The sequence below is a fragment of the Diadema antillarum genome, unplaced genomic scaffold (assembly GCF_040938485.1).
Source record: "Diadema antillarum isolate AM-2024a unplaced genomic scaffold, OU_Dant_1.0 seq00000973_RagTag, whole genome shotgun sequence".
Lineage (NCBI taxonomy): Eukaryota > Metazoa > Echinodermata > Echinoidea > Diadematoida > Diadematidae > Diadema > Diadema antillarum.
The window spans coordinates 237,005-249,067 of NW_027271815.1; the positions used below are offsets into that span (position 1 = coordinate 237,005).

At 39.3% G+C, this 12,063-nt stretch overlaps 1 pseudogene; it reads right to left on the reverse strand.

The window, feature by feature from the left end:
- The window catches only part of LOC139741993 (uncharacterized), a 48,860-nt pseudogene that overhangs the window by 34,221 nt on the left and 2,576 nt on the right, over positions 1-12,063 (reverse strand).

Sequence of the window (12,063 nt, forward strand, 5' to 3'; positions counted from 1 at the left end):
TGTTTCTTTGCTTGTTTATTTTTGTATGCATGTCTGTTGAAAAAAAAGAAGCTTCTACCAACCTTCTGACATTCCGAAGTTTATGTAAGATTCATCTCCAAACTTCTTCGGAGTGATAGGGTACTGTGGCCATGTTGTGGCGGGAACTGAGTCCTTCCATTCGAAATCTTTGATGGTGTGTTGCAGAACTATGAACGTCTGCGGAGGGAAAGAAAAACATTATCTGCCTGGTGAAAGGTTTTGGCATGATAACAGCAATATTGATAATAATCCCAAAGATAATCATGACAGTTACACCACCGATGACAATGAGTTAGTGGATATCTCCGCTTGAAACAGTACTATAAGATATTGTTGATAATGATAAAACAACAGTGATTATACCACTCGGTGAGCAAAATACAGAGGCGAACAATTGAGTGTCAACCGCAAGAATGAAAATACCAACGTCTGTGAAGAAATAAAAATTACCGTTTCTATAAATCAAATGCTAATCAGTTTTTCTACAGTCATGAAAATAGTCAGCATCAAAATATGATGTGATTCATTCATTAATTCATTCATTCATTCACTTTTTCCATTTCCAACAGAAACATGAAAGTATTTTACTGATATTGGATATATAGTTTCAGCACAATACATAATAAAGGATAGGTTTACAGAAAATCTTAAGTATACGCAAACGCTAGAAATGGAGAGGAGTGCTAAAAAGCAGTGATTAATGCCATCACAAATGTAAAACATCATCATTTTTTTTCTTCCAACACGAACCTCTGTGATAACTCGACTGATGTCATTGTATGCCTCCACGGTGATGTTGTAGACGCCGTCTTCGGGCCAGGTGTAATTGACGGAGAGCTCCTGGGTTACGATCTCGTCACCGTTCCCCATCCTCCAGTGGTAGGTGACCTCTGTACCAGGGTGGGGCTCGACTGAGATGGTCTCCTGCACCCTGGTGATGGCTGCCAAGAGCGTAAATGATAGAAAGAGAGGTAGAGATAGATAAAGATGTGTGGGGTGATGTGAATAGTCAAGCAATATGTGTTATCCTGGAGACTGGTCTTATACTTCCTTTGAAGAGACACATTGCACGTTGGAGTAAAGTAAAGTGTTAAAGTAAAGTGTCTCTATAATTCAATTTTGTATATCTTTCCCTATAACCTTCGTTGTGAAGTTGTCAAGTTATAAAAGTCTTTAAAGGCTTCTTTGCATCATCGTTTTATTTGCAAATGATGGAACCGTCAAAACTTTATTACCAAACATAAAACATTTCAACGATCATATTTCGTGAATAAATCAAATCAAGTCAAATTGATTGCGTTGTTACTTCATGCATTTTGTTGTCAGATTTTGAACGAGGGTCTACAACTCACTTGCTTTGATCATCATCTGAAACATCCAGAATGCATTATTGGTATAATTTCGTATTTTGGAAAGATTTGACGATCTCACCTAGTTCAGCTGCCACGATTGTGACGTTCTTGATGACGTGCATCACCTTCACAGTCTGGTTGTCGCTCACCCAATCAGAGAGTGTGTTATTGACCCTAAGCGTGACCTCTCGCCTATTCGTCTCCTCTGAGAAGTTATGGTACACATGAAGCTTGGACGGCCGCACAACGTGCGCGCGTAGCGCGTGCTTGTAACCGTGTGCGGACGCGCCAGAAGACTCGTACACGATGTAGCTGCCCGAGAGACGGCTGGCGTAGTTTGCCGTGGTCGGGAGGATCTCTGGTCCGTCGACCTCGTTGTCTGCCTCCACGTAGGCCAGTTTGCCCTGGTTGGAGTTGTACCAGCCGATGATGTCGCCCTCTTGGACAGCCACATAGTCACTGGGATCCAGTTTGACGAAGTTTCGCCCAGTTTCCGTGATGGTGTAAGTGTACTGGAAATAGATTGCGGACAGTAGCGCATGTTTAGAATTGTCTTTTGAGAGTTGACATAATTTCAGTCGATTTCATCACTTTATTGATATACAAATCGAACAAAGGAATACATAAATACAAAACATAAAAGCCCAGGACATAACTGGATGAACAGAATAAGCAGGGCATATACATAAATATCACACAATGTTACAGAAGATTTACGAACATAAATACACATAACTTTGACAGAATCCTACACATATTCAAAGTGTGAAAAATATTGTATAAGCAGGCAAAAGGATAAGAAATGAGACCAGAAAGATTAGGAGTAGAGAAAATGGAGACATAGAAAGTAAAAAGGAGAAAAGTAAAATAGCATGAAGAAGAAGACGAAGAAGAAGAAGAAGAAAACTCGGCCAAGTGTAGTACATACATGATACACTTTTCTCTTGACGGCATTTAACATACCTATTGAATTTTAACAAACATTTTTGCATTATTTTGTATTCCAGTGAGTCCTATATAATAAAGTGGGGCGATTCCGCATACATAAATTGTTCACAATGAGACACGGTCATTCATTCCGGATATGTAGTGGTTATAGTTGATATTTGTTACAAACGCTGATGGGTCTTGCTTTTAAGATTAAATCCTGACTTTGTTTCGTTTGGCGTAATCTGGAACCTAGTGTGTTTGTAGGCTACTATTCCTCAATTTAATAGCGGAAGATATATAGGTACATTTTGACATATGAATTTCGACTACTTCTACTTTTACTACAGAACTTGACCGTATCCAAGCTGCCAAGGGTGAGGATTAATGTGTCAAAGGGTGTCAAAATATGACGTCTCTTCGAGTTGAGAGCTGCGTTAATGAGAAATAAGCTTATGCCTTACTTAGAAGATTAAGTTACCAATGAAAAGAAAACATTGCCAACTTTATGTCAGCGTGATAAATAATTAGTTTTACCTCGGACACGAAGTCGTAGTCGAGTTGCAAGCTAGTGTAGACGGTTCGACCAGCTAGCGTGTCGTCGTCGTTTTGTATGCAGTCACGCGCCGAGAAGCTGTAACGTCCCGTGTCGCCGCACGTCTTGGCGAAAATGCTCTCGTGGTCCTGGCAATCCATCCAGTGTTTGATACACGTGAACGTCCGCAGGCAGAATGTGTAGGTATCGTCACAGCGAGGTCGATATACCTACAGGCGAATTGATCAATGACATGATGGAAGTTATACAGGTGTAGTGAATATGAATAACTTGCTGACACCTATTGTTCTACTACTCCGCGGAACACCACATAATTTTACAAGAAATTTTACGAGAAATGTAAATTTCATGGAAGGACGTACATGTAAAAAAGTAAACATAATTGATTCGAGTAGTGTGGTGTAGTCTGTCAACATCAGCTTGCCCAGTTAATGGGTCGATCACACGTTTTGAGAATAGAAAACCAGATGCGACTTTGCAAGCGAAAAACAAGATTTTTTATATCATACATCAGCTTTATCATATGATACATACACTGCTTACTTTTCTTCTCTTTATTTAATCTTTGGAATTCTGTTCAAGGCTAGGACACTCAAGACAGAACAATGGGGAACCGACAATAATTTTTTCTTCTTTTAAAGGCAACGAACAAGAGACGAACCATAGTCTTTTAAAACAGAGCGTGCTGGTAAGACTGTTGTTGCTTTCTTACCTGAAGGTAAATGGTGCCGGTGGAAATGGCGTTGAATTCCCAGGCGACGAGGTGGCCGTCCCTTTCGATGTAGTCGTTGAGCTTGAGGAAGACACGACTCGTGGGCTGGTTGTTGAGGTCAATGTTGTGATCGACCATGCTCCCGTACTTGAGGGTCTCGGCATCTGTAGGGCATTGCATACATGACAAAACATACTAATTAACATGACCGGACAATGGTCAGAGAGTAGTCAGCTCTACATAGGCCTCGAAAAAGCCGGGACGAGCCTTGTTCTCTGATCTCTTTACTTGTGTATCCTCATTAACCCCGTACTTATTCTGAATAAAAACGATTCACGATTTCTTGTTGCTGTCCCAGTCTCGTTTCATGTTTGTTCTGTTTGTTGTTGTTTTTGTGTGTATCTGTTTGTCTATCTGTCTCTCAGTGGGCAGCCAAACTTCTTTTTGTTGCTGTTGGTGCTGTTTCAATCAACTTTTTCACCAATCTTTTTTTTTAAAGAGGGGCTCACACTCTCGGTGGGTCCCTCCGTTTTTCAGACATTATTGTGCATATTGATATTTTACTTTGATTACCTCAGCACCCATCAGAGTTTATCATAACTGTAAGGTTTTAGTTATTGTTGTTTGCTCTGTACAAATTCACATGTATTATTTCTGTCACTGAAGAAAGTGACGTGTATGATATGTTACTGTGGAAAAACGGAAATAATTCTGAACTAAACTGAACTGAGCGACATTCTTGCCGGCTTAATTGTTTTGTTGGTTTTATTTCCTTTGTATATGATATTAATCTGTTATCTCTATTACTGAAGATGGCAATTATAACTCTGATTGATTGTAGTAGAAGCCTAGTGTAATACAAATGTAATATGAAATCTTTTTTTATTTCTGTATTTCTTTATGTCAATGCCTGATTTCTTTCTTATTTCAGCTAAGGTAGACAATGTCCTTTAGAGGCATACTCTCAAAGAATATCACGAACCTTGGATTCTAAACGAAACGACGCGCCCGTCACCAAAGTCGACCTCGGCCGTCATGTTGGTTCCCTGGTACACCTCAAACTTGCAGCCGAAGACGACGTTGTACTCAACAGCGGGCGGGCAGTCGACAAGGACACTGGTCAGATTGGTCTTGGTGGTGACGACGATTGAGCTGGACTCAGTATTCAGCCACAGGTCGCTTGCCTGTCCCGTGACGAGGAACGTCCTCGGCTCACTGTAGAAGTAAGAAAAACACATATGTGTCGATGAAAAATGCCAAAAGATTGCAGAATTGTTTCCTTCTTCTTTAATAATCTTTCTCTTTCTCATCTTCTCCTGCTACATCTACTACTACTACTCTCTACTACTACTACTACTACTACTAGACTACTGTTACTACTTATACTACTACTTCGTTTTCTTCTTCTCCTTTGGTATGCAGTCAAGTTGTACTTAATCATGTGGGGTAACAACGGTTAACCTCGTGTGAAAAATAAAATGCCAGGTCAATTACAGAGTATCTAAAGAATTACACGGTGATAATTATGTAATAATAAAAACAAGATGTTGCCCTATCTCACAAATATTTCCACTGTGGCATGTTGTGTACATTTTCTAAAATCAAATGTTCGTGTGTTGTTGTCATTTGATTTGATTTGACTGTCTTAAGGAGATAGAGCGGGAGAAATGTATAAAATCAATCCCAACAGAAACTACACTGTCTAAGCGTCACCGTAATAGCTCCGACTTCGTACCCTTGGCTTGGTATGAACACCAGCAAAACGCGTGCCTTATAGGCAGAATCTAGGACGGATATACACACCTGTAGGCGTGAGAGTAGATACCACTTTCCAAGCCGGTGTCGGTGAACCCATCCCCGTAATCGAAGCTGAACGTCACGCCAGTACCTCGGGTCACGTTGCTGTTGAACTCAACGCCCTCGTAGGTCACCTGAAGACCTGCCAAAGGCAAGAAATATGTGTCGATCAGACGGAAGAAAACTGATAAGACACTGACTTACTATCCCTTTGAAGTTGATATTTATGTTTTCAGGTTTTTGTATCAATGATACATGGTACTAACGTTTGGTGAAAAAAAAAACGGGTCTCTTTTTTCTTTTCCGGTGTGTTTGTGTGTTTGTGTGTGTGATGTAAATTACTGCCTCGTTTCGAATTAGTTTTGTTGCGTGACGCAATATGATATAATTGTATTATGATGATAGTGACAGAGAAAATGCGTTTTGTTGCTTAATTTTGAAAGATGCTAGTTTTTTGTGATATCTATATTGCTGCATATAGGCAAAATATAAAATCATGGCGCTATCAGCAGGAGTATAAATTGCATGTAACAAAAAACAAATGTCAACGTGAATAAAAGGGAGAGAAACGCAACATCATGAGTTATCACGAATATAAGTATATTTATATATTATTTGCTATACTTGAACACCCCCAACCCCTCAAAAAAAAAGTGACCGACCAAATCTAAGGTAACCAGAAAGAGTTCGTTGCGAATTAGATCCTAGCCCCATGTGTAGTGTTTCGTATGACGAAGGGAGGGAATAACTACAACAAGAGCAAACACTATTATCTTAACTAATGAAAGCCCAAATCAAAAGAAAATACAAGATGTAAAATGCAATGCGTAACTTGGACATGGCGCGATCAACATTACAATACCATGAGAGATGTGTTTCTGATCTGGGACTAATGGTTACACTAGCCGATTTAATTCCATACTAATGACGTTAGATTTCACTCAACAAGGAACTGGAGAAGAGACACTCAATCCCCGAACTACCGCACCTATTTTTACTTTGTCATCCCAGGATCGATACCACAATTGTCACCTGCCTACCGAGAGGGTTGACAGGGGGTGACTGGGGGTATAAAGGGACAGAAGAGAGGGAACTTTGCGGGACACTGTGTATCGATTTTAGGGGCCTGTTCGATTGATCGATAAAAAAGGGGAGCAGCGCATTATCCTTCCCTCTCTCATCCCGATGACATAGTTTGTAAGAAAAGTTTCTGCTCCTGTTTAGATTCACGGGTTCATCGTCTAATAGGAGTTTAGTACAGATTGATGAAACGTATGGAGTCTGACGAAAACGACACTAAAGTTTTAACCTTGTGATACATCCAACATCAAAATTTGGCAAAGTTGAATTCAGTCTGTCACAGGATTATCAACAATGTCAAAACAGTCAAGATATCTATAAGGTCAAGGGTTAGATCTCATTTATAAGAAGGCATGTAACTGTGATATCTATTTAAAGATTAATACCATAACGTGTATATTCATTGATTGTGTATAAATTTACTTGCATGTATACATAACCACATTTACATTGACAGATAGATGAAATCGTTGTTGGGTACACACGGCTCATCGAATACCGCCTGCAAGTTGAACTTTTGGATTTGCCTGAAATTCTATTTTCTGTATACCTTATAAAAATTACTATTCATAATGATGATGTACAATAATTTATCATGCTTTTGAGTGACCCATGTATTACAGACCTTGCTTTTTAGTGGACCACTCTTTTGCCGTACTTACTTTTTTTGTTATCATTTGAAGCATGCGTCGGTGTTCTTAGCTCTGTTACTCGTATTATGTCAAGTTCAAGTTCAAGTTCGAATTTATTCGTTTTTCCACAATAAAATCATACAGACATAAATCTCACTTTCTTGAGTGACAGAAACAATGTATGTAAATTCATACAAAGAAACCAACAATAATGAGAAAAACTAATAGTATCAATACATTGCAATTGTTGCAGAAGTAACGAAAATGAAAGAATTGTCAATATGCACTGTGTGAATATACTCTTAATTTTCTTTTGATTGAAATTAATCAAACATTACGATTGTTTAAAGCACACTTTATATTCTGTTTCACTTTTTGCCAGCTGGACAAAAAAAAAACACCAAACAACTGAACTGAACTGAATTGAATTAAATTGATTGGACCTGTGGACGAAAGCGAGAATGAGAATGAAAGAAGAAGCGGAAGTTAGACGAGAAATTTGCATTTCTCCACTCACCGACTTCGTCAAAAGTGTATCCCTTCACGACCCTGGGTGTGGTGAAGACTTGGTTGTAGAGGAAGCCGCCACAGGTGAAATACTGGGATCCCTCGCACATGTAGTCGCAGGATGTCGAGTTTCCGGAGCCGTAGAGCCCGTAGCTGCTGCTGCAGAAACACAGCTTCCCCTCCTGAAGTCCGGCGTACCTATTATAAGGACAGACAATGAATTGGAGATATTAGTACTGGGGATTCTCCTCCTCCTCCTTTTCCTCCTCCTCCTCCTCCTCCTCTTCCTCCTCCTTCTTCTCCTCTTTCTTTAGTTTTTTAGTCTTCATTAAAATCTAAACAATTTCTTCTGTATTGCTTTATATTCTTCGCAATGTTCTTGCCGCTGTTCCTCTTCTTTTCGAAAATTTCTTTCTTGTCAGCTCTCTTCAAAAGTCCACCCACAATATAACCTTACTTTAAAGGAAATGACGATTTTTTTTATGATTATCAAAAATGGAATAAATATTTTCCGTGCATGAAATATGAGAGTGGGCGACAGTGGGCCTTTTTGAACTCTATCACGAAAGACGGAATCAAGCGGATTTCAGGTTCATATCCAGATATTTCATTTTAGATGATGAAATACCCCTTTTGATATTCTTTCCGGCTTTCACCATCCGCCGTGGTTTCGTAGTTCGATCCGACCACAATAACTGGTTAGGACAACAATGAACTATCATTATAAAGTTTGAAAATTGCTCTTACACGGCAGACTCTTTAATAATTTCACAAACACTTGAACATGGCCTTCAAAATCGAATGAAATTATAAGGTAACGTGGGATTTCATTACAAGTGGTGAAATGCGTAATAATGTCATACGTGATATGTGACACGTGCACTTCTTTGTAAATGGTGGTGTGCGTGTGTGCGTTTTTGTTTGCATCTTAATGTCCGACCTTGAACTACTGGAAGCACAATTATTTCATGTTGCATAACGAAAGCAAATCACACTCACGGGTAGGCCAGCTGCGCGCATGCTGAAATACAACTGATGCGCGTCATCTCTGGAAGGGCGATGTGGCCGGGGAAGACACCCATCTCCCGCTGGGCGATGTTTTCCGGATAGCAGCCCTTGTAACCTGCATGGTGGAATAGTGTGAAACAAAACATTTTCACTAATCACTATGATCCTTGTTGTCTAGCTCTGAATAACTTTCTCGACAATTTGTATGCTTTTTCCTCTGCACAACCCGTCTTCCATGTCACAACTATATGAAATGTGCTAACTGTACATATTGCTTTCGATATAATGATATTGGCATATCTATATATATGGTCTTTCGAGCGATCCATGTTTTATAAGCGCCTCTTTTTCAGTGGATCAATTATTTCCATCAATGCATTTACCTATTATTACCATTGCAAAGTATGCATTTTTTCTATCATTATGATCCCCTTCGTTCATATATTTTGTTTAAACTGTATGATTTGTATGTCTTACAAAATTGTTAACGATATGATTTATTAAATGTATACTTTGTACTCGTATTACATTTTGTTGAATGGAAATGAAGCACATGTTGATTAAACAAATTACTGAGCAAACAATTGTTGACATAGGGGACCGAATTGCAGTATATCGAGTCATGCCGTCCAACTCTTAAAGAATATACTGATGACGATTTCAATGACAGTTGTTAACAATAAGTAATCGCAGCAGAAACAGACATAAAATCACATTACCTTCATGGACAAGACACTGAGAGTGAAAAGCAACGGTGACAAGAAATAGCTACAAACTTTATTCGAATGTTTGCTTTACGGGGGTGTGATTATTCATAACTTTTTGATATTCCATTAGTAATCATCTCACCAAAGGGAGACAAAACCGCTTGCAGGGAGTAGGCTCTGTTCAAGTCGCTGCTGACGGTAAAGACGTCTCCGATCTGTGCGATCTCGTAGGCGCTGTCCGTGTGGCCGGCATACTTCATGTTGATGATGCTGTCGCCACTGCTGTCCCACCGCATGCGGGCGCCAGCGCTGTTCCATCTCCATCCGATCAGGTCACCGGGTTCAAAGGGCAACCACATAGACTCGTCAGCGATCAGATCGGTGACCTTGGATCGCAAAGAGTCAAAGGTATAAGGGTTAAGGAAAATCATGTCTCCGGTGAGGGATGGCCAAAAGAAGTAATAATCCACTGGTCATTAACATGATTGATGTGAAGTCTGACATTAATGTATCACTGTTTAAGTCGGTTGTATCTATAATTATGTCTCATCAAATCTGAAAACGGAGATGAAAACAAAACAAAACAAAAACAAAAACAACTTGAATAAATGAACTGTCTTTTAGTCAATCTATCCCCCTTTCTTTTCGCACTACTGATTCTCTTAATTCTCTTACACTTTCGAGTATTCGTCATATTGTCATCACTGATTATTTCATAAACATGGTAATCATGTGACAGGATACAACTGTACATGCATATTTATTTGAGATTGTCACCAGGACGTGTCATGATTGTGTGCATGAGTTCAAAACGTTTTTTCTTCTTCTTCAGAAAACTGATCGGGATATCGACAGGAATATCAGAACGCCTCAAATCGCTCTTCCACACTCACCTCTTCGTCGATTCTGTGACCGGCCGCGACTTCGCTCTCGCCTATGAGAGTGTACTGCGTGGTCGAGCCCTCCACGGGCCTGTAGATGCCTGGCCGGAATCCACCCGTGGCCCCAGTAGCCCAGAAGGTCCAACCTGAGTAAGGGACGTTGCAAGCACTTTAGTAAGAGCGACGCAAAACACCTTTAAAACTAACCACCTCATCCCTACTGACGTGACATCGGTTGTAAAGCCACATGCAGTGTACTGTATAACATTACATTACACGACACCGTTCCATCCCATTATTATGTCTATCGTCTCGTCCAGAATGGTAATGGATGGTAACATTAATGATAATTCTTACTGTTTGATGAATACTTGATAACATATTAATGATAATGATTGTCATAATGACAATGAAAAGAAACTTATTATAACATTTTGATGCAAAATACTGAACATGAACGCTTAATCGTAAATGCTTCCTTGGGAAAAATAATTGCACGTGCATGTCTGTTATTGTATGCGTTAGAATTTGACATTCTTTCTTTCAGTTTCTTTGGCTTAAAAAATAAATGAACTCCAGTCTGCCAGTCGCCGAAGCTACCGTGCATTACTCCTAACAATGTTTACATTGCTTTGAAAGAAACTGAGCGATCATAATCATTTTAAGACTAAAAGTACACTTTATAAATAAATTCATATGTACATGTAGACTACGTATTCAAAGACTATGGAATAATCTTTGACGAGTAGCCGGCACTGATGTTACGCAGTTTTCATTCTACAGTCCGTTTTGACATTAACATCGTAATTTAATGATATGTAAATACCCAAATTCAATTGAAATTCCAAACTCGAATTATCATTCAAACGTCTTTAAAAACAAATGAGTGAGAATTATAAAGTATAATAACATGTCGTTATAATGGTGTATTATGACGTCACTATTCCTGACCTTTGACCTGGCCGTAGCAGGTGAAGGGAAGACTAGTCATGATCATCATGTAGTTGCCGCCGTCGTTGCTCGACCGGACGCTCACACCCGGGCCGTGCGTTTCCTCGTCACAGTCGAAGCTGAAATCTGGGTACAGTTAGAGACATACAGAACAGAACAATCATTAAAGGGATGGTACAGTTTCGATGGAGATGAGAATTGGGCTTTTGACTTTTAGAGAGATACCAAGAAAACACTTATGATATAGTACAGAGCATACCATTTTAAGAGGAATTCAAAGTTTGTTTGATGAAGATCGGGTTTGGAAAGACTGAAACATCCAAATACAAAGTAAAACAAAGCGATAGTAATAAAGTTTGGGTCCCACACTTTATTGGAATCGCTCTTTTTGGGATATCTCAGCCATTTCAAAATGAATTTTCATCAAGCGTTGAATTCCTCATAGAATTACATGCTTTTCCATATTTCATAAGAGGTTTCTCATGATCTTACCAATAAATGTTAGAAACCTGAAATTAGGTCTCAACCAAAATTGTACGATCCCTTTAAACACCAAGAAAGGAAAAGACAAGAAAAAAAATCCCTTCTCTTCCTTTGTTTCCACATTTCCCTGTCTGTGATTCTCTTCCCATCTGCCTTTCTTCCCTTTTCTCTCTCTTTTAATTTCCTCCCCTTGCTTCATCGTAAGTTTGGTGTCTTTCTTTCAAAATATATCGTATTTATAGATGTGTACATACGTGCTTGTAATCTTCAGTTGTATATAATCATTGCTTACAGACATATCACACATTCTGTCACAACTTTTACAATCAAGACTTGACAAAAGGTCCGAAACTTGTCGTCATCACTATCAATAAACACCAAGCATAAATCCAAAGGGTTCAACTACATATCTGGGGCCCGTTTTATAAAACTTGTCATCAGTGACAACT